The sequence below is a fragment of the Apteryx rowi genome, unplaced genomic scaffold, assembly GCF_003343035.1.
Source record: "Apteryx rowi isolate R43461 unplaced genomic scaffold, aptRow1 scaffold_19, whole genome shotgun sequence".
NCBI lineage: Eukaryota > Metazoa > Chordata > Aves > Apterygiformes > Apterygidae > Apteryx > Apteryx rowi.
This window is the reverse complement of record NW_020448196.1, coordinates 3,596,337-3,622,828: the sequence shown is the minus strand read 5'-3', so window position 1 is coordinate 3,622,828 and position 26,492 is coordinate 3,596,337. Positions and strand designations below refer to the sequence as shown.

General features: G+C 51.9%; 1 protein-coding gene across 4 annotated transcripts in view; it reads right to left on the bottom strand.

Annotated features, from left to right (window-relative positions):
* RXRA (retinoid X receptor alpha) overlaps nt 1–26,492 on the bottom strand; it is an 83,433-nt gene that overhangs the window by 47,033 nt on the left and 9,908 nt on the right. For 2 of the 4 annotated variants that reach the window (XM_026062276.1, XM_026062282.1), the window contains exon 1: nt 9,504–9,562. The exons of 1 other annotated variant lie outside the window; for it this stretch is intronic. The gene's annotated coding sequence lies outside the window, so the exon portion shown is untranslated. Of the gene's footprint in view, nt 1–9,166; nt 9,563–26,492 lie in introns of those variants that run through there. One more of the 4 variants, XM_026062278.1, reaches the window with a different exon arrangement.

The following is a 26,492-nucleotide window of genomic DNA, read 5'->3' as shown; positions in this document are numbered from 1 at the left end:
GTCTACCAGCCCCACTATCCCATGCAGCATTTTGAGACGGGTCGATACGGTGTTAGAGGAGCAAAGCTGGGTTATCGGCATAATCCCACCGCTTTGGTGGGAGGGAGCGAAAGCTGAGGGCAATCCTGCCCCCCATGGATACGTCGCATGCCACACGGACACGGGGCCGGGCGATTTTGAAGCCACAGACTATAGCTTTACACGCTGAGGAACGCGCTTCCTGCATGCGCAGCGAGCCTGCTCCTGGGAATCTCCCCCAGGGCAGGGAGACCCCATCACGGGGAGGCAAAGACCTGGGAAGGCAGCGCCGCTCCTCCCGTACGGCCCGGCCGCGCGTCCGGCATCCTGCATCCCCACCCCGTGCCGTCACGCCTCCGCCTCTGGCACTTTCTTTCCAGCCGTGGAGGATCTGGCCCCGGCGCTGCGTTGCGAGGGTGCTCGCGGGGCCGGGCGAGTGCCCCGAGGGCGCCTTTCCCACCGTCCCCGCACGGAGGCATCGCCGGGGAGCCGCGAGCCGGGCAGAGGGCAACCGTGGTGGCCTGGCGCTGGGAGCTCCCGCCGCGGCTCGTGATCCTCCCGCCGCGGAGCTGAGCGGTTCCCATTGTGTCTGGCAGGCAGCAAGCCGCGGACGCGCTCTCCCAAACTTGTAGACATAACAGGATTACAAACGCGAAGAAAGAGGCTCGCTCCCTGCGGAGATAATGCCTTAAACCTCCCCGACAAGAGCCAGAAACGGGATCCGCGGGGCAGGGGGGGCACAGGAGCGAGCGGGCTCAGATGCAAAAACGGGGAAGGGATTACTAGGCTCCGAAGCTGGGGTCTTGCCAGCTCCCTGGGCCACCAGCGAGCCCACGGGGCAGCACCTCCGGGGAGGCTGGCACAGGCGCTCGGAAAATAAGGGCTGCTGGAGTACACCTCGGAGAGGCAGAGGAGAAGGACGAGCGCCCACCACCCACACCCGTGCCCTGACCCGTGTGCCACCATCGGCACTCGGGAAGCACCAAAGGAGCCTCGGTGCCTGCGCTGCCAGGGGCCCGGCATCTCATCCGGATGCGGCTCAAGGAGAGAGGGTCAGGTCCCTGGAGGGCTGGCCTCACGTTGGGTCTTGCAGGATGTTGATATAAAATAATCGCCGGCCGCCACGTCACCCGTAGATGAGTGACGTGCGTGCGGCATAACAGGAACCCTAGGAAATTCCTTGAGGCTGCGGGATTTGTTACTGGGGTTTAGCAGATTAGGACTGTGCTTCCTGGCTCTCCGCTTTTTGGTTTCTGGAACGGGTGAGAGGAAGAGTGGGGTCTGGTTGGAGGAAGAGTGGGGTCTGGTGTTACAACATGGTCCGGACAGTCCGGATACCCAGGTTGCTGGGGGGCAAGACCCCATGCTACACCCGTAGCCATGCGTACCTCGGTATTCCCATCCTGAGGGGTGACAGCACCCACAGGACAGCGCAGGCAGCCGAGGGCAGGTGGCCACCACCGGGTCCTACGGCGCTGAGCTGCCCTCCCCGCGTGCGGGGCCTGCTTCTTCCCAACGGCACCGCTCCAGCAGTGCCTCTCCCACGCCGCTGCTCAGCAGCGAGGGGGAAATGTGCAGGGGAACCGGCCCGGCAAGAGGCACGACAGGTCTGCGTGGTCCGAGAGCGAGAAGGAGCAATCAAACAAAGCAAGGCAGAGCCTCCAGGAGCAGCATCCAAAGATGCGTCTCGGTCCTCTTCCCAGTAGGTGTGCGGGGGAAGTAGGCACTTGACCTGATAGCGACGGAAAGGAAGTGAAGGACAGTCTTTTCTTTTAAAACAAGATCCCGAATATTTAAGGCAACTAAGTAGGAAAGGTCATAGGCAGGTTACTGGCGACCAGCCCATGCCTACTCCAACGCGTCACCCAACTAAGCACGAGCAGGGCCCAGCCTGCTGTCCCGGCTCTTCTCCCAAAATAACCATCCCCCTGGGGTAAAACAAGTGCCCCAAAGAAAGCAGCTCCCCATTCCCAGGCGCCTGAGCTGGCTCCCTAACCCGTCCTGTTTACACGCTTGCTTTCCAAGCAGACGCATTCCCCGGCACCCACTGAGGAACTGGGTGTGTTTTGCAGGGCTGGTTTGGAGAAAATACTTCAGGCAAAAAAAAAAAAAAGGAAAAAAAAAAGTGAGAGGAGGGGAGGAGTAACCTTGTGTTGAACAGGCACGCCAGGGAGAAGCGCGTATAGGCGCAGACGCTTGTTTGGGTGTGTTTTCACCACAGACAGTCCCAAACCCCTTAGCCAAATGCTCTGAAATCTGAACCAGACCTGAACTCTTTCAAGAGCATCATGACTCAAACCCCAGTTCAAAGCAACCCCTGAATACTGGGAAGTTTCCACTCTTTATCCAAGTGTTGCCTTGTCTGCAGTGATGCAAAAGCTATGAAGAGGGACAGCAGTGGGAAATATTTACAGCTGACAGATCCAGTAAGATTTCACCCAAAATGTCACTTAATGAAAAGAAAACAAACAAAGAAACTTAAAATGAAACATTCAGTTTCCAAGGAGCTCTTCAGAGCTTGACGTGTCTCTAGCTGCAGGTAGCAGCTGTATTTCTGCAGTTGCCGCAGGACACATTTCTATCACCGCAATTTTTTGCTCCCTCCATGTGACAAATATTACCCCAATCTCACATGGGCCTTTGGTAGCCTCCGCTGCAGGAGGGTGTTAAAATCCTAAAGCACTCCAGGTTGGGAATAAGCCTTCCTCCCCAGGTCAGCACCAGGGGACCAGCTCAAGGATGGGCACGGCTGCCCTTTGCTCAATGACCCACGTGCAAAGGGTTGAAGGGATTTAAATCCATCCACATCAGTGTGTTGCCCAGGACACAGAACAAGTTTTGCCCCATGGGACAAAGAGAGCAAAGGACCTTGTGCCAAGAAGTGGTGCAAACTCCAATTAGGAAAGACTGGACTAAGTTTCTGTACAAACTCAGAAATAGCAATCTGCAAAGCTGCCCGGCCGGCACTGCCCATCGCTGCTGAATAACAGAATATACATAACGTGCAAGCAAGTGGGAGAAAGGAGTTGTGCTTTTCTTTTCCTTAACAAAATCAAGCGCGTACCTTAGACAACTGACTCGACACAGCTGTCGCCAGCCCCCCGGCTCGAGTGGAAAAGCTTCCACAGGAAAGATGCATTTGGGGAGAATCGTGACCCAAGACGTCGGGGATGCTGGAGCCGTGAGCTTGGGGCCAGGGGTCTGTACGACACTTTGAAACCACGGCCAACCTGCCAAAACCCTGCTGCCACTTCTGAAAGACATTTCTCCTCCAGAAAAGTCCTTGTTTTCCCTCCTCTGCAGGAGATTGAGGAGGTGATCCTTCACCATCACCCAGTGCTAAAGGCATTGGGTCCAGTGGGGGAAATGAGGGTCACCTTGCAGGACTCAAAGCCTGTCTGAGGCCAAAGCAGGCCACGCAAATACAGCTGGAGTCGCCTCGCTCACGAGCCAAGCGCAGGACGGCACTGAAGTTAAGGTCTTAAATATCAAGGACGTCCTCTCCCCGGGGTTCAGCTAACTTGGCAGCAATTGCTTACTTATAAGGGCCAAAATTTGAAGAAGGAGAGGTTGTATTTAAGCAGGAGCTAAGCCATGAAAACACAGAGCATTTGGCCATTCCTCTCTCAGATCCTGGCCCGGTCTGCTCCAAGTTCAAGGGTTTTCAGAGGGACCCAAGTGGCCCCTCACAGACCCCAGCCCACTGCCACCCCCTGGCCACTCCAACCTAGCAGCACCGTTAGCTCACTGCCTGGGACGAGGAGGTTAAGGAAGGAGGATCCCAAGAGTAGGATCCTGACCAGGACATGAGAAATCCACCCTCCTCGCGCCCACAGGCTGCCTATAGGACCTTGAACATTAAAGGAACTTCAGAAACAAATAAATTCCAAAAAGGAAAAGAAAAAGACTATCCCGGATTAAGAAAATATCCTAATATAAACAAATTTAACCAAAACTGATGGATACCATTTGGACTGCAGCAGACTGGGGAGGTATTTTTCCAAACACATTTTCAGTTGAATTAATGTGAGACTATTCATTTTTCTTACGTAGTTTTGCCATTTATAGCAGTTTCGTGTGACTATCTCTTGACCAAAATAAACTCTTTGCCTGTTTTTAAATACAAAAAAAAAAAAATTCTCAAAGCATTTCCCCTTCTTGCCACACCCATAAATTGCAGCTATTTTCTCTGTATATCCTTTGTTTTAACACAACGACCTCTACATCTCTTATAAGATGCCCCATGGCAGCTGGGAGATCGGAAACGAGAGCTGTTCGGCAGCTAAACAATTTGCATTGAAGCTCTTTTCTTTCTCTAAACTATGAAGCCACAAGCCACAAAATTTGGATGGGAATTTTCTCAAAGAGTGAAGAAGTTAGGGCAGGGCCACATGATCCATCTAAAGTGATCGAGTTATGTGGCTACATGCAGTCATATGTGTGCTTTTAGCTTTCCTCCAGAGCAAAGCAACGTTTCAGCTTCAACCATCGCACCAAGCGTAGAGTCAGTGGGGGCTGAGCTGGCCTCAAGATAAGAAACCTGCTTCTTGTTTTTCTTGCATGTGCTATAACTTATACCATGCCTGTCTTGCAATATCTTTTCTGGGTGGCATAATCCCTGTTTCACACGTGGGGAAACCAAGGCATGGACAGACTTTAGGACAGGTCCACAATGCCCACTCTTGAAGGAACAAGAGGAATGATCCCCGATGAAGCTCTGTCCACAGCAGCCTTGCTAGCAGGCACACTCAGACCAGCAGAAGTAGGGCACAGGCTTGTGTGACCTTCACCAAGGTCAAGCAGGAAACTGGAGCCAAAGCTGGGAATAGATCCTGGGTATTGCAAGTCCCAGGCTAGCATCTCAACTGCTGAATCAATCTTCCCCATATTTCTTCCTTCTGGCTTCGTGACAAGACAGCACTCTTAAACTATTATTAATTTTAAGTAAAGAAAGAAAACATCTTCATAAAACATTTGTCCCCATTTTCAACCAGCTGCACTAGATATTCAGACCAATGCAAACAAGTACAAAATGTCCCTGTGCAGCCTCACTGGTATTTTCCATCCCCTTGGCAATCTTTGGGCCAAGAGCACAAACGCCTTCTTTGGACCGAGAAGCTTCCCCCAGTTCAGATGGGGTCCGGAAGGGCAGGCTAGATCCTCCCATGGAGCTGCACACGCTGAAAGCGTCTGAACATGCCACCAGCCCTTGCAATAGTTTCCTCTTGCATCTTATTATCCTGTGCACTGGGATCTTCAAGTGTAGCTGCTTTTCCCGGGTATGTCTGAAGCATTAGTAGCCTGACACCTAGTAAAAGCTTTTGCTGATATGGCAACATCAGTAAGGACTGTGATTTCAACTTTTCTGTACCAGCAAAATGCTCCAGAGCAGAAACAATTACAATGGCACAGAGGTGCTTTTTCCCAGTATAGCTCATTTGTACATGAATAAACTGTACCAGCATAAGCTTTTGCCAGTATAATCTTCATTTATGCTTAAGAGGCTTTTCCAGCAAAACTATAGTGACCTAGCTCTATTGGTAAACATTTTCTAATACATTCAGATAGTTTACTCGGAAGCTATATGGCTCAGCAGGCTGATTATGAGAGAGAGGAAGTTAAAAAATATATCTCAAGTGACAATAGACTCTTGTACCCATGCTTTTCTGCAGCCAAAAAAGGCTACAGTTCCCGGGCAAATATCGGAGCAGCCCATCAAAGCGAGCTCGGAGGGGCTGCCTGGCACTCGGAGCTTTGCTGCGCTCTGTGGTCTCCGTGGCGCAAGCAAGCGTGAGCCCGACTGTTTACAAGTCCCGCACGCGATTGCAGCTAGCACTGAGCTCCAAGCCTAGAAACGAGCACAGATTTGGAAGGCTGCCCACACCTCAGCACTTCCTCTTTTTTTTTTTTTTTTTTTCCTTCTCAGCACCTCTTCCTCCTTAATCAGAAAGCAGATCAATTCTGGGTATTAAACAGCAGGAAATTCTAAATTTGGGTTGCCACTCCCTTCCTTAATTCAACCCTCTGCTTTCAGCGTGCTGCAGCATTTGGGGCCACATGCGGAGGTGATCAGAACCGGCAGCAGAGATCAGGTTCTCAAAAATCTCCTTCTCCTCTGTTCTAAAGTACAACTATGGTGTTGACCAGGTTCAAAACTCAGCCATGTAAATGCATGGAAATCTGCATGGAAATCCTATGCATTAAGCTTTTGAGGGCACTGTTCCTTCTTTTGAGGCCTTTTCTGGGGATGAATTTCTCTAAATATGCTTGCCAGTGAAAATCACTGCCCATTTTCTGTCATTCCCCAAAAGTGGCACTGAAGTTTCCTAGCATGCTCTCCACCCAAAGAACCTCCAGCAATGGAGGTTTTCACATGTTGTCCTCTCTCCTTCGTCAATGCAGCCATCACAGCAACACTACGCAACAGTGGCAAAAGCCTACGCCCAGCGATGAAGCAGCAGGCACGCTCAGAAAGCAATTGGCAGATCGCAAATCTGGGCCGGACATGAGAGAGTGACCACAGTTTTCATGTGAAATTTGCCATGGGAATATAGTGACCACAAGAGGTCAGGTCATCACTTTTGTCCCCAGTCAAAGACTTGAGTGAAAAGAGAGAGTGTTTACGGCGTATTATTTTAAATAGCCCCTGGACTACAATCTTGAGTAAGGTTGCTCTTAATTTATACCAGCATAGCTGAGAGCTGAAGCGGCCCTGTGCTCTCTCCTCCCTGCTGCTTTTGTAGTTTCTTGGGAGAACTCAGTCCTGTCCTGCAAGGAGAGGCAGATGTGACTTTCTTGAAGGCAGCACAGTCGCTGCCAATTTCAATCCACCTGCTTTGAAAATCTATGATCTCCATTTAAACCTTGCAAGAGAGAGAAGCCAACTAAGAACGATATAAAAAGCCCAGAGCATAAAACATATTGCATTTTTCCTCTTCTAAGCTTACTCAGCCATGCAAAGGGATGGGGATGGAGCAAGAAATGCCTCTTCCCCTTTCCAGTGATCGAGGGTACAGAAGAAGCCTCCATAGTGGCTAGTGCAGCCTCCTTGCCCATGGACCAGACAGCGTGCAACTCAGGCAAACCCTCTCACCTGCCTTCTGGGAGAGAATCTGCCTGTTGCAGCATCGCTGTTATTCCGGAAAAGCACCCACGGGACCAAGGGACGAGAAGGCTCCTGCGGGCCAAGCACATGAAGCTGCAGCACGGGTAGCACTTTGCCCTGGAGACCCTGAACAGCAAGGAGAGGCGATCCCCTTAAAACCCCAGGCAGGCCTCTCCGGGAACGGGCATCCTGAGATGCCGGAATATGCGGCTGCATGTTACCCCACCACTTCTTTCTTATTGTTGTTACCACACTCATCCCACAGCTATGAGCAAAGCTGCGTAGCAGCGCTGCACAGCAGTGCTATCAAGTGTGTTAGCCCTGAGTATTTTCTTTAAGACTTTGGCTACTGGAGTCATGTGTTTTCACCAAAAAGTTATTTGAACTTTTTTTTTTCATTTCTAGACTTGAATGCAAAGAAAAACCTGAAAACATCCCTTTCATTTAAGTCTTAACATGGTAGAGCAAATGTAAATGTTTCTTTTTGTGGGTGTCTAAAAATCAAAACTTGCAATTTCTTTTGGGAACCTGCTTCATGATTTCAGAGTCTTTCACCAACCGCACTCAGCACTTTCCCTCGAGAACCGTTGGACGATGCTGCTGCGGTTCTAGTTGCTCAGGGACGGTGAGAAACAGGGTTTCTGCCGCTTTCTGCTCCGGGTGGGTTCCTCCTCCCCGCGAGGTTTCACTTTGACCAAACTAAAACCTCAAAGCCACAAAGCTTCTCACCCCAGGCTCGTACCTCCCGCCTGCGAGGTAGCCAAAACCCGCCGGCAAGACCGCTCAGCACGGCCTCAGCAAGATCGAACGGGGCGCTGCGGCTTCGAGGCTCTTTCAGGGCCTTCAGTCTTTCGGGGTCTCCTTCCAGGGGGGCTTTCCTTGGCTCATGGAAAGTCAGCCTCCACTCACCCAGCACTCTTCCAGAGTTTAATCCTTCCTTGCGCTGCGGACTGGGCCCCTCACCACATGCCCTCTTTATAAATGTTAGATGCTGCCTCCTACCAGCGTTTCACCTTACGGGGTCGGCGATCTGCAGGCCACGGCATGAAATTACAGTGCCCACGAGGAGCTTTTCCACTGTAATGACGCACGCTGACCTCTCCTTTCCCCCAGCCCAAACCCTGGCCGCTGCCAAAGTTCACCAGAACATCTGCTTTTCTCCTGAAAAGATGAAGGGGAAGAAGGGCAAAAGCATCCCACCAGCAGGGCATGGGAAACAGCAAATTTTTCGGTACCACTTCTTGGTGTGAGAAAGCAGCTTTACCCAGTCTGCCACAGGGCAGACCTGGGACACTTCTGTCCATGCAGCTCCAACACTCGTTCTGCCTCTCTGTCCTGCTATTTTATTTTCTCTTCTGTCCTCCGGAAACAACTTAGGAACGGGCGGAGCAGCCCAGATAAAATTAGACCTCCCTAGAGCCAAGGGGAAGGATGACCTTGTGGTCACAGCCCTGGGCTTGGACTCACAGGAGCTGAGTGGCATTTTGGGTTCTCTTCTCTGGGCCTTGCCACTTCTGATGCAACTTTCACGGCTAACTAAGGACTTATCAACGTCCACATTTTTTGCAGCCTGGCCCAAAGCACCCCAGGCTCCCTCCAGGAGATGCTAACTCCTTCCCCACCCCATCACCTATTTAGGGCCTCCAAAGAGCCCAGAGACTCCACCTCTGCACCCACACCACAGAACAGGAGGCAGAGACCTCCCTGACGCGTCGGCCCTAGCAAGAAGAGGAGTGCGCAGACGCGCTGCAGGGTGGCGGGGGCTTGCAGACGCGTGCCTGCAGGAAGAGGCACAGATGTCTCACACCAGGGCTTGCAAAGCACGCTCAGCTCTGCGGCGGGGGCTCGCTTTGCTTTTTTTCCTGAACAACCCATCCCACCTTCCCAGGAGCCCTCTAAAAGTGCTGCCCGCTCCCGGTTGCGGCTGCTTCGGCAGGAAGCTGGCGAGGGCTATTCCCATCTCCGAGGGGAAAGGCCTCAAAGAGGAATATTCCAGAAGCAGCGCTCCCCGAGAACCGCCGTGTCACCGGAGGAAACGCTTACAAACGCCTCTTCCTCCAGCCTCCTCACCAGCGGCGCTCGAGCGCGCCCCAGCTTCCTGCCCTGCCTCCCCGAGCGCTCCCGCGTCCCCCCGCGGGCACCGGCCGGGCTCTGCTCGCAGCAGGGCTCGCTGGCCGCTTCCCTCCCGGCCGCCCCGAGCGAAGGTCCCGCGGTGCAACCCACGCCTGCCGGGTTTAGGCTGGTGCTCCCGGGGCGGCGGAAGCGCGCGCGAGGGAGCCGCCGGCCCCGCCGCCGTGACGCCGCGCTCTCCGCGGGAGCGCAGGGACGGGGCCGCGCGCAGGGACGGCCGACGCCGGAAGCGTGAGCAAGCGAGACATACGGAAAGTGTGAGGAGCCCGTTCAAGGGAAGGGAAAGCTCAGCGCTGAGGCAGAGCCAGGGGGAGGGGAGCGGGCGGCTCGCGACTTGGCTCTTCCGAAGGCCGGGAGTGGGCGGAGGGGGAGGAAGGAGGGGTGCAGCGAGGCAAACAAGGATTCTGCTGATAAAGCAGATGTGACTCAATCACACGCTTGTGCAAAGATGTCACAACAGTCCTGAGAAATTGCAGGCTCCTATTTCATCCCTCAAGGGCCAGCGCTGTCCCTGCGCTCACAATGCGCTCTGTTCTGCTGTCAGCGGCTCAGCAAGTGCCCCTAATTTACTGGCTGGGAACCCGCGGCAGGAACAGGCAATAATAGGTACAGTGTCGTGCTGACTACCAGGGGCTGTGGGCTGGAGCAGGACCGGGGAGAGGTTTGCCGAAGGACTGAACGCGGCGGCTCTTTTGAGTTCATGCTGTTGCAGTCAGAAGTAACCCAAAGCGTGGTCTCGCTCGCCTTCTCCCCCTCCAAGCCCTTTGCTCACTGCCCAGGACTGAGCGTCCTCTCCCTCATGCCAAGGTGACGGGTCCGTGTCCAGCTCCCTGTCCCAGGCAGGCACCACGCTCCCCGAGCTGGCCAGCGCTGTGGCCCACGTGCAACGTTTCCCTGTTTTTTCCAAGCTTGCAATCTGTGCCGCCTTTGAACCTGAGATGCCAGCAGGGAGGTTTGTCCTGTTAATGCTTTCCACCCCAAAGACATTGCAGTTAGGAGCCCCAGGCAATCCCTGCTTCAAGGGGGGCTTTGCACCTCTCCAACCCCTGGGGTGATCCTCACCCCCAAGAGGGAGGTTTGGGGGCCCAGACCTTCACCACCAAAGCACAAGGGCTGAGCCCCATCAGTACAGTCCCCACCTGCCACTAACCCTCCCCAAATGGCAGCCAGGAGCAAAGCAAGCCAACAAGGTGATGTGCCGAGGGGAGTTTTCTACCTGCTGGCACTTTTTCTACTTCCAGAGAGCTTTGCTGAAGCCAAAGGGAAGCAATAGCAGCAAAAGAGAAGACGCTAGCTCTGTGCAAAGAAGAAGGGTTGCAACCAGGGGTGCTTTTAGGCCTTTGCCTTCCCCAACAGGCATCGTCAGAGCATCAAGCAGGAATGGGCACTCGGGAGCATCACCCACCTCTGCTCTTCCCAGCAAGGGAATCACTGAGCTCTGCTCAGCAGCCTGGACAAGGAAGATCAGTGCCTCATCCTCCCCAGCAAATGCTGACCTTTGCATCCTCCGCGACTTTATCCCATTCTCTGAAAGAAGCATGGTGAGAGCAAAAGCACAGTGGTCCCGCAGGTTGCTGAAGCTCATTATGGCCTTTTAATTACATTCAATTGCAGTTTTATGGGCTTACGGGCAAATTAGAAGTGATCTAATTGCCCTTGAGGGGGTGCTACGCTCTGAGCTATGAAAATCCAAGCAGGATCCAGCGAGACGCAAGGGGAGCTTGAAAGCATTAGGCTCGCTCTAACAGAAAAAGGAGAAGTTTAGTTTCACGTTGAACCTCCCCCAGGGCCTCACGGTAATGAGTCGCACACGTGGCACGTGCCTGATCTGCGAGCGAGCACAGCCGCCGTGAATCACGCAGAGCTGCAGATGCAAGACATGAGGGCTACACCCAGCCCTTCACGCTGGGAGACCCTGCTCGCTTCCAGCTGGAGCACGGGAGAGCCCTTGCCTCTCCGGTGCGGTACGCGCCGCTTCCGCCAAACTAGCCCGTCCCCCCCACCCATCCTCCAGCCCCATCCCCACGCAGGGCTCCAACTCACACTGCTCACATCAGGAGAGCTAACGGGTGGGCTACACGGAGAGGAGACAGGCAGGCTCTCCTTTCCTCTCTCCTTGCTTTGGAGGGAGCTGCTACCTCAAGCTCTCAAACACCCCTTTCAAAAGAAGGCAGGAAAAGAAGCAGCAAAAAAAGAGTGCAATGAAACGGGGCTGTGAGCTCTTGGTACCTCCACCTTCAAAACGGGGCTGATAATCCATGCTGTCTCCGACCAGTTCAGAGTGAAAGCTCTGGGCCAGGGTCTGCTCCTTGGTGGACATGTATGTGCCTATACGCCACAAAGTGACTTCAGCCTGCGTTGGGGCTCGCAGCTCATGGGATTAAACAATAAATGTCAAATAGTAACAGGGAAGAGAGAATCTAACTTTATGTGGGTGGAAGGAGCTAATGCAAGAACTGGAGACGCAATGAAAAATATTCTGCTCTCCACCTCCTCTAGAGCATCCAGTGCTTTTGACAACTGCTGAAGTGGAACGATGCTGCTGGGGGCTCACTGCAAAGTTTCCACATAAAATAGGAAGCGTGGGGTCCCATTGAAGAAAGGTTTGCACACCTGGCCTGATTCAACAAATAGAGAGCAAACTTGGCCCACATCTTCTGACCTCCCCTTGCCCAACCCTCATCTCAGCACACAGGCTGCCTTCCTGCAAACAGATCGGTTACAGCAGCGACCAGTGCAGAGGTGACTGGTGCTAGTGAGCTCCGGGAGGGGTAATATGAGCTTCCAGCAGCTATTGCACAGTGTTAACCCTTTAAAAGTGCAGCTATCCTGCCCTGCCTGCAGCTGGGGAAAGGGAGAACCAGAAGCTCTCAACATTCTCCCTCTGAGAGATCTGGCATGAGCCAAATCCTAAAGACCAGGAGCAGGAGCAGCCAGTCAGCTCTCCTTACCACTGGCTTTGAGCTCTGAGGGCTAAAACACACAGTTTCCCCCCCAGCTGATCAATCTTAGAGGCACACAGAGCCTCAGGAGGGTGGGGGGGAAATGCTACAGCAATCTAAGCTATTTTTGCTAATTGTGGAGATTGACTGGAAGCACTGTGAGGAAGGCATCTCCACACTTCTGTGTTGCCCTTCTGTTCCTGTCTATATCCAAGGTTGAAAGCAGCAGCCAGCTTAAGTTGCTATAAAAGGTCCAACATCAAGTGTGCATGGCAGCACATCCCCCTGCCCAGCCTAATTCCCAGACTGCTAAACACCAGCACCAGCAAGGGCTGAGGATCTGTTCAATGGGACAAACTCAGTCCCGGGGTATGAGTGTGGGACTTGGGACATCTGCCTTCACCAATAGCAGAACCGCCATTAGCATCCTGCTGGTCCTCGCCTGCCCACCACCGGTGAGAGAGTTTGCAGAACGCACACAGGCTTACCCCAGGAGACGAGAGCAGGGGAGATGGGGACGATATGACTGTGTTTTGTGGAGTCCCTTCTGAATCTAGTTTCCAGGAACAACGGCCTACAAAACACCGGCCAGACGGATTATATTACGGTGCTGTGTGCACACATTAATCCAGATTTGAGATAATTACAGTCATTCACTTGGCATAATGGGCTTTAATTGATCCAATGTGGCTGGCGCTAGTGCTTACCACCAGCATGCAGCTGGCATCGAAACACCCTGAAGCTGTTCTGCCACCAGCCACACCATGACCAGCAAAAGGAAATGCCACCCAACCCACAGAGAGCCTGTCTTCCACCACCCCATCCTCTGCCTGGTGCCAAACCATGAGCACCCTATCCCACGAGGCAAGCTTCCTCTGCCTCCAAGGCTGGGTTTGGACCTTGCTGGTATGTGTGTGTATATATATATATATATATATATATATTTACATATGCATACACATATATATACACACACCACACACACACACACACAATTATAACTGCTTTTCTGTAGTCTTTCTTAGGAGATGCAGGATCACAGGAGGTGACTGCAAGGCCAGGAACCACAAGGTTCCTCATGCCTACCAGGTGAGACCTGGCAGGCCTGGCTTGGGTGCAAGGTGTCCTCTGTTCAGATGACATCTCATGAGCATCTGAGTGGGAAGAGCTGTCACTCCAGACAGCTTCATTGTTGGGAGCTGTACAAGGGCACACAGGGCTGAAACTCTCTCCCACAGGAATACCATTCTCCTGGACTCCTTGGAGAAATGGCCACCTCCTGTTCCAAGCTGAGTGGGAAGTTGAGCAACAGACCTCCAGAGGTCCATTCCCCTCAGCATTTTTATGCTTTAATGATTAAAGAGCATATAAGGCTGGGAACCCAAGATGGGCAAAGGAGTCTCAGAATTGCTGCCCCTTCCCATCTCAGCCACAGCAGCACCAACCCAAGCTCCTCATTTCTCCCCTGCCAACTGGAGCATGCTCCAGAGCAAGTTGATTGCCTCAGGGACAAACCACCCACTTTGTGCACCACAGCTGGAGGTCCAAGGGAAGGAGCCTGAGAACTGGGTGCCTACGTGCTGCAGGAAGACGCCTGACAAGATAGGGAAGGCAGCTGCCAGATCCAGTTCGCCTTCAATAAAAGCAAGTTCCCTCTGGAAGCCAGACAGCACACACTGTTTTTAAAGAGAACGGAGCTGCCTTCTGTCTTATGTGGCCCTCCCAGGGTTCAGTAAGACGAGCTAGGCAGGAGGGAAAGCTCAACCCCACCCTGACGTTTCCATCCCCAAAACACTAGCCATGTGGCTGGCAAGATCAACAGCCAGGTCACTGGGTTGTTCTTACTTCTGAAGGCAGAGAAGAGGCTTGGGAACGCCATTTGCCCCAGGCAGGCTGCAAAGGATGTGGTGCTTGGAAGCGGCCTTTGGGCTTGAGTTTCTGGTTCGAGTCCAAGGCTAATTAGGCTGCACCAAGTCCAATCAGATAGCCTCAGCTAATTGAGTTCGATACGGTCAGGTCAATGTCCAGTGGGTCTCTGCATTCCACACATTTTGTCAGCCTGCAGATAACCAACAAGGCCTGGGACCGGGAAGGGGAAGGACCCTTAGAAAAATGTTTACTTCGTGTACAGACAGAACCTTTCCATGCTGGAGCAGCAAAGTGGCTCCAGATTAACCCCTAGGACACTGCAAGCATCTTCCTTGTGCCCAAGGAAACCCACAGCTCATGATAGACGAAGATGCCCAAATAATAGCACTGGGACAGAGCTAAAAGTGAGTGAATGGAGAATAAAACAGGGAGACTACCTACTAGGCTCTGGTGGGCATCTCTCACAGCATCACTCAGAGAATTAAGCACTTGGTGAATTACACTGTACAGAATATATCATCAATGTAAGTGATCTATGAAACAATACAGCAAGAGGAAATCAGCTAAATGCCCTGCCAAGCAGCTAACAAAAAGCTAGCTAAACTGAAGCTAGTTGCCCCAGAAACCTGGGAGAGAATTAGTGCACAACACTGCACCCACTAATTGCTGCTGGGATCCTCACTCGGCCTTTGCAACTTGCACCAAGCCAGACTCTGCTGATCTACCCAGAGAGCGCCCAACCCATGCACAGTGGAGGCCTAGACAGCAGCAATTGCAGCTTATCTAATCCATACCTTCCAGCTGATTTACCCCCAACTAATCAGTGTGGAACAGCTGGAGCAAAGCCAGTTGCTGTAGAGCTGAGAGCTGTCATTAGCCTTTTTATTTTCTCACGTTCTCTTTATGATGGTATTTAGAGATGTCCCTTCTCTAGGAGGACTGCTGTTGTCTCCAGTAGCACTGCTAAAGAAGATAGCATCACTCAGCAGGTCCTGTCTGCTCTCATTTACACAAGGGCCCAATAACATCAACCTACTGGTCAACCAGTGCACTTGGCCATAGGCAATGAAGACCATCAATACCAGGGCAAAGGGACTTTGTACTCATAGATATTCCATGGTCATGAACAAATCAGGGTCTGGGATGCAAAAACTGGAAGGAGAAACAAGCTAATCATCAGAATTTGGTCCTCATGCTACTTGCTTTCTAGGTTACATGCAGGGTACATCTCAGGCAGTAGCACCATGAAGACACCAGCACACCAGCCGCCACATTAAGTACCGAGATCAGTCCAGCAACAGACACACACAGCTCAATACAGACCACCAAACCGACCCACGCAGCAGGGGAAGCACTAATGCCATGACCAGTGTGTGCTCCACGCTCTCCGCATAGCTACCAACACCTCATCCAAAGCCGGTTTAGATGTGTCTACAGTAGACTTTGGCCACCTCCAGCCTACTTTATATCTTATAAAAGTAGAGTTTGTTATAGCTAACACCATAGCTCTGTGAGCAAACGTGTCTGCCAGTACACGTTCAGCAACAGTTCCCAGACATGCCTGGGCATTACAACTTGGATTTAGTCAGATGAGGAGCATGGGGTGGGACTGCAGAGCAGCTAAGCACTAGTTTGATGGAGAATAGCAAGGAAGATGTAACAAGTGCCTGTCTGAGAAACTAGCTAGACAGGACAGCCAGAGCAGAGCCTGTCCCCAGACACAACAAAAAGGCAGCGCTTTGTCTCGTGTTTCTGGTTGTGTCAGTGCTTCGTTCCCACAAGAAAGTAGGAGCTGTGGAAAAGCCCCATACAGACTGATCGCTAGACGTACGGTTGAAATCAAAGCTGTTCTCTAAATATTCCTATTTTGGCCCCTACGCAAATGCGGCAAGTCAGAAATAGAAGAAACACTCTGCAAAAGGCAATGCACAGCGAGCTTTCCCCTTCCTCTCTCCCATCAGCCCTCCTTCTCTGGGACAGATCCTCAGCCAGCGCTGAGTACGGCCTCCCCAGTGATGGCTTACGGGTGAAAACAAAAATGCCCCACAGCTAACACTGGTGGGGAGGCTGGTTTGGAGGTGGCTACATGAGTGACTGTCAGCTGCTGAATATCTGGGCAGGGAAACGGGCAGCAAACTGGAGAGGAGATTTGAGCAAGGCTCGGAGGAGCCCTTGCTCCGGCGGTTATCAGCAGAGCTGCAGAGCTCTGCCAGCTCCCGACTTCTACGACAGATTACAGAGAGGAAAATTACAATGTCCAGCTTCCTAAAAAACACATGCTTCCTTTTTTTTTTTTCTTCTTCTTTTTTTTCTTTTTCTTTAACCCTGTTTTTGCTTTTGGGCCTCAGCATCATCAATCTGCCCAAATGGGCAGAAAGATGGCAGCCTCGATCTCCGCTAAGTACCAGACGCGCGGCGGGAATGCCAAGCGCAATCCCCACACGTCCACCCCCTCGATTCCTGGCTGCTCGGGAAAGGCTGTTCCTCTTCAGCTGACAAATAGATGAGACGTTTCATTAATAAACCTCGGCTTCTCCTAACACTTCTGATTACGATCTCTCTGTTTGGATCCGCGCTCGTATTACACGTTCGTCTCAATTATATATTCCCTTCTCTTTAAATCCCCACTTATCTCCCCGGCCGTGTAAATCACCACGCGGGCTCGCTCTCCCTCTTTTTTTTTTTTCCTCTTCCCTGCCTCACTCCCCCGACTCCGAGCGCGGTCCGAAAACAAGCAGCCGTGGGCGAGTGATTCAAGCGGCGGCGGGTCGGGGGAGCGCCCAGGCTCATGCCCCCGCGCGCGCCTCAAGGAAAAGCAGCGCCACGGCCTCGTTTGAAGGGACCCCCCCACCGCCGCCGCCGCCGCCACGGCTGGCTCCCCTCCCCTCCCCGCCCCGCCGGACCCCCGTGGCAATTAAGGCAATAGCTCGCACGGAAACCTAATTATATTAGGGAAGTATTTAGTAATTTTTAACCGGTCTGCTGGTGGCTCGGCTCCCCCCTCCCCACCTCTGGCCTAGCAGCAGCTGGGGGCGGACGTGGCCGTGCCGGATCCCCCTCCTCTCCCGCAGCCGCTCGCCGGAGCGAGGAGGGGACAAGGCGGCTCAGGAGGTGGCTGGGATTTGGGTGACCGTTCCCAGCGGGATCGGGCGGCCCTGGGGCAGGGTGTGTCGCAAGGCCCTGGAGGCCTCCGGCCACCCCCTGCCCCTCCGCTTACCCCAAGGGCCTGCCACGGTGACGGCCTCATGGCGGCGTCATGGCGGCCCGGCTGCGCCTTTAAGAGGTGCGGAGGGGAGCACGAAGGAGCCGGCCGGGTTTCCGAAGGGACATTAATTTGCCAGGGTCACATGTTTCGCAGCTGCGGCCTGGCAGTGATTTATACGGCGCTGAAGTTCATCAGAGGGAAAAGTACTTTCCAGGCGCGCCGCATCCCCCCCACCTCCCCGCCGCCCCCAGCCCCGCTCCTCTTCCCCTCGCTCTTCCTCGGCCGCCAGAGCCGCCCGTGGCCTCGCCGAAAACCCCCGGACCCATCCATCACCCCCGGGGGGTCGTTCCCCCCCCGCCCTCGCCACCAAAACCTAAAGAAAACTTCCTCTCGCCTCCTCGCCCCGCCAAGGAGAAAGCCATTAATAAGGGGCAGCGCCGAAGCGGCTACTTCGGGGGGCCCGGGGGGCCCTTCTCCTCCTCCTCCTCCTCCTCCTCCTCCTCCTCCTCCCCGCAACCAAAATAAACGGCGGCCGGCGAGCGGGCCTCCCCTTCGGCGGCCGCCTCCACCCCACCCCCTGCGCGCCGTCCTCCTGGGAGGTTCAAAAGTTCAAGATTTTCACATTTCCCTAACATTATTTCAGGAAATTGCTGGAGAAAGGAAAGACGGCGCTGCCGAAAAAGCGAGGCGCGTGCGGACGGAGTAAGGGACGTAACGCGGAGGCAGGGCTCAGCGTGCACCCCGCGAGGAGGATCGCTCCGATCCCCATCCCGATCCCCACCCCGCACGGCACCGGCCCGCTTTCTTTGGGCCCACGGGCCTCTTTCACGCCGCTGGTTTTAGCGGAGTTTTTCCTAAAGTAACTGCTCAAAGCAAGGTCTGGGCTCCTCTGAGCCCACCAAAGAAAGGTGGCCACAACAGTGCTAAACCAGAGATGTCCTGGCCGGAGCCAGGAATCGCTCCGTTCACAGCGTTGCTCTCCGCAGTGCTTACCGAATCACAGCAGCCGAAGTGGTAGCTATGCTGTAAAATGGGTTCACACCAGAGCCGACCACGTGTGCCAGCTGCAGGGCGTCGGGCCACGTCCTCTCCGTGGAGGGCCCCGGGGGCCAGCTCAGCTTGGCCACCATGCTGAGCCACCGTGCGAGGTGCGCTGGCCCTCGCACCAGGGAAAGTCAGTGTCTGGATCCAGATACGGAATTACAGCTTGGGCCCAGATGTGCAAAACATGGCTTTCCCAAAGTGCACGCAGGGCTCCACGCAAACCCTGTCACCGGCTTTGATGTACTCCAGGGTTTTCTTGCTTTTCTTTTCCCCCTCTCAAAACTCTTCAAATTTTAGGCCTGAGTTTTGGGTTTGCACAAACCTCAAAACTTGTTCAAAAGCAGCTGAGCTGCACCTGGTTTTTCACCCAAAACAGGTTAAGCTACAGACTTTGCTGAAGGTTCATGGGAAAGGTTCATAAAACTACTGAAACTCTCGGCGAACCTGAATTTGGGGTTATAATGAAATATGAAACTTGACTACTTTCATGTGGTTTGGGGTTTTTGTTGCAAAACATTTTGTACAGCAGCTTTCAGACAGAGCATGACAATCTAGTATACGACAGAGCGTCTATAGGAGCGAGGAATTCAGATACACGCCAGCAGTCTTCAGCTGGCAAATGATTAACTTTTATTTGAAGCCATCTCATTAGCGTGGAGCCTGGAACCATGCCACAGCATGCTATGGGACATGGGGCAGAGCTCTCTGTGCTGGCAAAGACCCAAATTAGGAAGAATGCGCTGCACTATCACACCAGTATGGGTCCAGAAGCGATATAGCTGCATTCATGCCCTGTGGCAAGAGTATGGCTCGGCACAGAGGTAGTCTGGGTCTGTCTGCACCTGTAGCACAGACATGCCTTAACATGCAAAGAGACATGCCTCATGCATATTGCTTCCAGGTATACGTGGGAATGGGTGGAATTGCACCTATCGCAGTTCCAAGGTCCATCTCATTCAGAAAATGAACTATTCTCTGTTTTTTACCCTTGCAACAAACTGAAAACCCTGAAAAACTACAAACTTTTTTATGGCAGCTTCATAGCATCTTTTGGTCCAGTAAAATGGAAGCCACCGACAACATGCAGATGCCACAGAACAAAATGCTTAGCTGGAGCGTCAAGTCCTAAAGTTCATCCCTAGTTCTTCCCCACCATCCCATATTCTAAAAAAATGGGACAGCCCAGGAAGACTGTGATCCTTACGCACACCAGCCAGGCCTCCTACGGGAATGCGTGCTTTTCACTTTGGAAAGCAACCTCTGTTGACAATGACGGCAAAGAGAGGCTGGCAAGCCTTAAAGCCAAAGTATTGTTTTATTCCTTCCAAGCATGAAGTGTGGGGTTTGGGGGGGTTGTTTGTTTGTTTGTTTGTTTGTTTTTTAAGTACTATTTGCCCAGCTCCTTTGATGTACATTGTCATTTTCTTGCTTCAGCTCCCCAGAAGCTGTTTTACTCAAGAAAGCTGTTCTTAATAAAGCCAATATATAAGGCTGCTTTCCCACCATTAGCCAGTGGCCTGTGATCTTAGCCATTTGGGGCTGGCTGGTGCACAGCCCCTGCCCACCATGCTCGGTGGCACGTTGCTGGGTTTGGGGTACAGGTCGGGAGTTAGAGCTGCACAGTTGCCCCTTAGTCATCTCTGAAGGAACTGTATCCCACTAAATCTCTCAGGCAGAGGTGGTAAAGTGGGAAAGGGATCAAGCTAGCAATGGATTTTCATTCCAATCATGGAATCAGGAGATGGCCTGGAGAATTAGGGCCCAGAAACATCAAGTTCTTGGGACATTTGGCATTAGAGCTTGTAATTCATGTCTGTTTTGGAGAGTGCTCTGGATTCACCATTCTGCAGCAGTTTAAAGAGATGGCGTAAAGGCTTAGAGCTTGGTAAGACTCTCACCTACACCGTAAGATTAATTGGTGGGGGAGGATGAAGAGACAACTTGCTCACATTAGCTCCACTATATCCAATTGGAAAATATCAGTGATACATGTGTGCAGGTGCCTGTGTCCGCAGCTAAGATCTGCATCTACAGCTGAATGACAGGTTCTGTTTGTGCAAACACACATCTGCAAATTCTGCAGGCATGATAAAGACAACCCCTTGCAAATTAGCAACATAAGCATCCCAGATTATCGATTTCCTTGAAGGAATGTGATTTTCCCTGATGAGCGCTTCCCATGTATCAATCACCCTCATCCTCCATTAACCCCTTGCACTTGCTCTCCAAAAGCTAACTTCTCTCAGGGTCTGTAGGGTTACCTTCCATGACAGAAAGTAGCTGACACAGCTAAAGAGGTTTCTGAAGGTGGCACCTGAATTCTGCGTACATGCAAAGATGGCAAACTGGCTAAGCAAACATTAACAGCAGTGAAGAAAGTGCCTGCATCCCTGGTCCCCCTGAGACATGACATAAACGGGTACTCCTGTGCTCCCATGACCTGCTGGCTTTATCCAGACAACTGCAAGTGGAAAAGAACAAAGATGGATCAATATCTGCATTTTCACACCCGCACTTCAGGCTCTGGCACAACGTCCGTAACAGGGACAGAGCTGTGAAGGTGTGATCCCAGGGACATGCTGCTGACAGCAGGGCCATTCGATAGAGCTCCGGGCACCAGGCATCGTCTCAGAATGAAACCTCATCCGAAATGAGAGAGCGGGACGCCTCAACAAGATGCCCAGAGGTCGACTGGAATCCATGACATTTGGAGAACCAATTAAGGAGGTTTATATTAATTACAGAAATGTGCTAATGTGCTGGGAAAGCCACCAGCCCTGAAGTGCCGTGCAAACACAGCAGTGCTCTTCCTATGCCGTTGCTCCCCTTCTGCAGGCTCATACACCCACGCCGCCAGCTCCACCAGTGCATCCCAGTCCTCATTCACAGCAGCCTTCGCTAGTCCACACCTGCACCATAACACTGCCTATTCTCAACCTGGTCAGTCCTACCTCCTGCTATTTAGTTCCCTAGGCCTCTTCTTTTTTTTCCCCTTATGCATTTTAAAGCTGCCCTTGCCGCAGTCCGATCGTGCTACAAAAAAATCTGTGAAACAGTCCAGATCAGTTTATAGCTGCATTGGAAACTGTGTGAAATTTGGTAGCTTTTGATGCAGAACCAGGTGAAGGCCACTGGTTTGTGTTTGTTCTTCTTTGCACCCCTGGGGATGTTTGGAAGCATGACAGCAAGGAGGCAAGTCTACAGGAGTTTCAGCTCTTGGAGGAAAAGGGCTGCACGACTTCCATCTGGCTGCACGGTGCGGTCTGGGCGCATACAGGCTTACAGGGAAATGAGAAATTTTGGACCCCTGCCTCTCCTCCACTTGGACTTTGGCTAAGACCACAACGTACAACCGACTGAACAAAAGAAACGATTCTGCTGGGCACAAAATTCCTCCCTCCGCTGCTTCGCCAAACCAAGGCTGTGCGATCTGCATTATATAAAGCTGCTTATAAACTCACTGGAGGGAAGTGGCAATTTCCCACTTGCAGAAAGCCGTAAAGAATGTTTTTTGCAACCTATAACTGGGTGAAAAGAACCAAAATCACTAGAAATGTAGAGTGGGGGAGCTCAGAGAATCAGTAGTTGGATATAAGTCACTTTCTGAATGTGGTCCAGGCTAAGAAGGGATTAAACTCATTCATATCTAAACAATAAATAATAATAATAATATCCGTTTTGCAGTGCAATCCTTTCAATATGGCCTGATTAATATATTCCTAATGAGCTACAGTAAAGATTTCAAAGCCATCTAATTAAAAGTCTGTTTCCTTTTCCAAAATGCCCAAGTCATTTTGGAGAAGGAAACTTGGCCTCCAAAGATACTTCAGTGCTGTGGAAACGTTACCCTGTGTCCTGAATGTTAATCAAATGCTCGACTTCCCCAGGGCCTTGATTTAGAATCAATATTCTCTGTTATTCCCAGAACTGCCTCCTAGGTGGCTCGTGCTAAATGAGTTTACAGTGTCAGCCCTGCCCTTGGAGAGCAGCAACCTGCATCATGCAAGCTCGAGTGCGATGGATTGCCACGCTGGCAGCTTTTAGCAACACCAAGGGGATAAGCCGACCACCAAACGCTGTCCGTCTTTCTCCCAGCTCCGAAAGGTACCCAAAGTTTTGAGGAGCTGCTGGCACGCAGAGCCGGAGTGCCTGCAGGCACCGACCTGGACAGGCCTCTAGCGTTAGTCACGCAGCCAAGAGAGAGTTAAAACCACAAGGAAAAAAAGAGAAACGACGTGAAGCCTTCCAAGCACAGCCATATTCCGGGAGCGCCGGAAGTTCGCACTGCATTTCGGTGTGCACATGGGGCAGATCATCTTCATAGATCACCAAGCATGCACCACCCATGTTGATGTACTTTTCCGTTTGTCTGGCATTCCCAGAAAACACTAACTTCATTATTGATTTGTACTCATTAGTCATTTTTATAACCTGCCTAGCACTTTTACTGAAGGCCGTGACTAATTTCACTTCCACATGCTCAAAGGGGTTAGAGCCTTTAACTCTTTGAGGATGCACTCGCTGGGTGCTGTCGATTCGTTCACAGTTCAGAGGGCTTTCAGTCCTCCGAACAGAAATGCTCTCGCTGCTCGGGCAGTGGAGCGGGTAGGAGTGAACTTCCCCTGTAGCAGCAGTAACTCGTAAACTGATCGATGCAGGTCGATTGGGGCCGCTCTGGGTTTTGCACCACATTTCCATTTCTTTCTCAATCCTAAACTGCTCCAGTAGAAAAGCAGATGCCTCTGGTAGCCGAGATGAAGCTGAATAAAACTCACTGCTGGCAAGAGAGAGCTAGGAAAACACGGCCTGTCTGACCACTGGTCTCTGCCAAAACAAACCGATTCCCTCCCCATTTCGGAGATGAGCTATTGGTGCAATCAGAACATGCGCTTGTTGGTTCACCAGTTTTACTCTGTGTTTGTACAACATCCAACATGTTTGTCCTGCCCACGGCCGAGACTCCAATACATCAATATGTACGAACAGCAGACAACAAGCTCAGAGAGATTCTCTTTGGGGAATATGCTTGATTTAGACTCTAATTTCCTCAGTAAGGTCCCACAGGCTCCAGAGTCCTTCCCGCATCCTCAGCAGAGATTGGATGAGGGCTCACAAAACCCCAAATCCCCCCAACAGCATGCGGTTTGCCCATGAGCCCAGGCTGCAGATGTAACAGGACGGCAACATGCCTCAGATCCTCATCCAGGGCGACTCCGGGGCCGCTGGTTCATTTGCTTGCTCTGGCAAACACCCAGCCGTCAAAGCACCCCTGCAGGGGCTGCGAACCAAGCCAGACGCGCGCCGATCCACCCACCGCCCCAGGGCAGACCCTCCCCGCCAAGTACCGTTCCATGCCTTCCTTCAGGGCCAGGCAAAGCGCCTGAGAAATCAATGCCAAGGTGAGGAAATACCCAACAACCGCATCCCTGAGCAAGCCTCGCTCCTCGGAGCACAGCGCAGGCCACCCAGGCAGCGCTAACAATTGCTGTCCAGCGGTACAACGGCCTCAACCATGCATGATGAAGAGGTTATCCTCAACAAGGCATGAAGAGTGCCTCCCCGCTCGCATCCCACACGGCTCTATCCAGCCCTTGAGTTACTCATGCATCCTCAAGTGCCTCCTCATCAAAAGAAAAGCCAACAGGGGAAAAAACACCAAGGCCCCCTTCCGATTACAGGAAACGAAATGCCCAGTAAGCCAAGTTGGCAGCAACCGGCGTCCTGACATGAAAGCCTGAGCTCCGGACGGGGACGCTGACTTGCCCAGAGCGTGGAGAACCGCTGGGACTTAGCCCTGGATTTGGCACACTCCACTCCTGTTCCCAGGAGTTCAGCAAACAGAGGGATCAACCCTAATCCCTAAGCAACTGTCAGAAATATCTGCATATAAATTATACTCCTTCAATAATTTTATATGAGTCAGAGCAAAGCCTGGCCAAGCCTCATGGTAAGGGTGAGAACTGGCCAGTGATGTGGGGGAACACTTGCCATCTCCAGCAGAGAGGCAATCAGCAACAACCATTTACCAAGATAAAAACCCCACAAGTGCCCATGAGTTAGGCGCAACGGCGGCTCCTTGCAGGCGGCTCCATGCGCCCACGTTCCCAGATGAGAGCGTCAGGATCAAACTCCCAGAGGGGAAGGTCCACTGAGTTAAATGTAGCAGATGCTGTTTTCAAGGGGTGGGATACAGGGAGTACCAAATATGACATCTGTAATTATGGAAAGCCAGATAAAGAAAATCAAATCTCATGCTTCAGGGCATAGGCTGATGAGCACAAGGGTCAGGAAGGAATCTCTCTCCCCTTACACAGCAGTGCACAATTGGGTCAGTGCATTACCGGGTGGCGCAAGTCCTCGATTGTTTTTCTCTTTTCGTTTTGAAGCCCTGGGATCTTGCCACTGTCAGAGGCAGAAAGCTGTATTTGAGGGAGCAACAGCCTAATCCGGCACGGCAGAGCCAGTGCCTCTCCTATCACCTTGCTTGCTAAACATCAGCATCGCTGTTCCTAATGGAAAGATCACATGAGGACCTCTCCACGCTCCTGACTCACTCGAACCCACGTCTTTTGCTTCGCTGTTCTGATGCTGATCTTCTCTCCCGTGCTGTCTGCTCCTTCTCCCGCACCTCAGCCTTAATTACTTGTACTGTAACTGTCTAAATTGTAATAGAAACTCCTCTGGGTAAGGACCTTTTCTTCCTCTGTGTTTGTAAAGCACTGCGTACACCTCTGGCACTGTTTAAATAATAAGCAGTAGTAATAAAGCCTGCAACGTTGGCTTAGAAAATAACAGCACCGAAAAAGGGGTAGAAGATAGGGAAACAACCAAAGAACGCTGATGGCTTTGTTAACAAAGGTTGAAAAGCGCTTGCGGTAATAGTGGTTGCTCTCACATTACGTCGCGTCCAGCATCCTTTCTCTTCCTTAAGCACTTCTGTATGGTAAAATTCGCTTAGCTGAAAGGATCTAACCACAGAGAAGAGGCTTGAATTTCAATTTAAAACAAAGCAAGCAAACAAATGCAAAGATCGTCTATAGCGTGCGTATATCTGCATTAGACCTTTGCTAAGCCAGACTTTGCCAAACCACACACTTCATAATCTGGACAAACTATTATTGGACTTTTCCCACTGCCAAGCAACTATTTAACAGCAAATTCTACATCACTAAGGGCAGCATTTTTAAAAGTGCTCTGTATCGGTCTTGCTCTATCTCCACTGCAGTCAACAGCTTTACCACCAACCCCATGAAACCCCATTTTGCAAATCCCATCAGATAGCGTCAACTAGTTTGTTTTTTACCAAGTAAGACCCATGATTAGCGCAATATGAGGTATTAGATTAATTAATGCTAAGCACTACCTGACAGCATAAATGCACCCAAGTCTACTCACTGTCACCATCTACCCAGGGCTGAATTAGGGAAGCCTTTAGCTCCACAGATGTCAAGGGCAGACAGGCGCATGGCTGTACAGCCAGCCTTCTGCATGGCACAGCCGCTCGCTGGTACCCCAGCACTCATGGGCTGAGCCTGGCAGCTGGGTCTACAGCGTGAATCCTACCAGCAGAATAACCAGGCTGACCCAGGCTCTGTCCCTGCTACCTCACCATCAAGCTTATTTAGCAGTTTAGTGCACGAAGTGTTGTCCCAGAAAGGTATAAATTAGCCGGACGCAATGAGAGGGTGGATGTCTACCTCTGAACCTAGCTGCCATCCAGCAGACAGGCCGCAAACGTTGCAGACATGCACCATGCTGGCTGCGCAGGCATGCGCACAAACACACCTGCGAGCCAATGAGTCATTTCTGTACAGCAGCTCGCATCCAGCCGCAGGTTGCCAGGGGAAAGATAGATAGAATCAAAGGCATGAAAATGTTCTGAATGTGGATCAGCGTGTCCAGGCTTGATCCCTATAGTCCAGAAGGGGAGCCAAGAAAAGAAAGCAGGCGCAGAAGGTTGGGATGGAGCAATGGGAGTCTCAGCATTGCAAACACATTACAGATAAATGGGAGAATAATCTTCAGGGGAATGTTTGAAGGAGCCTGTGGTGGCTTGCTTGGAGGGAAAAAAAGAAACAGAAACAAAAGAAAGAAAAGAAAAAGAAGTTCTCCAAGCAACTCAGTGCTGTGGTCAGGCGCTGCAATGGCTGCGTGTGGCAGCATCGCTCACCAGCACGAA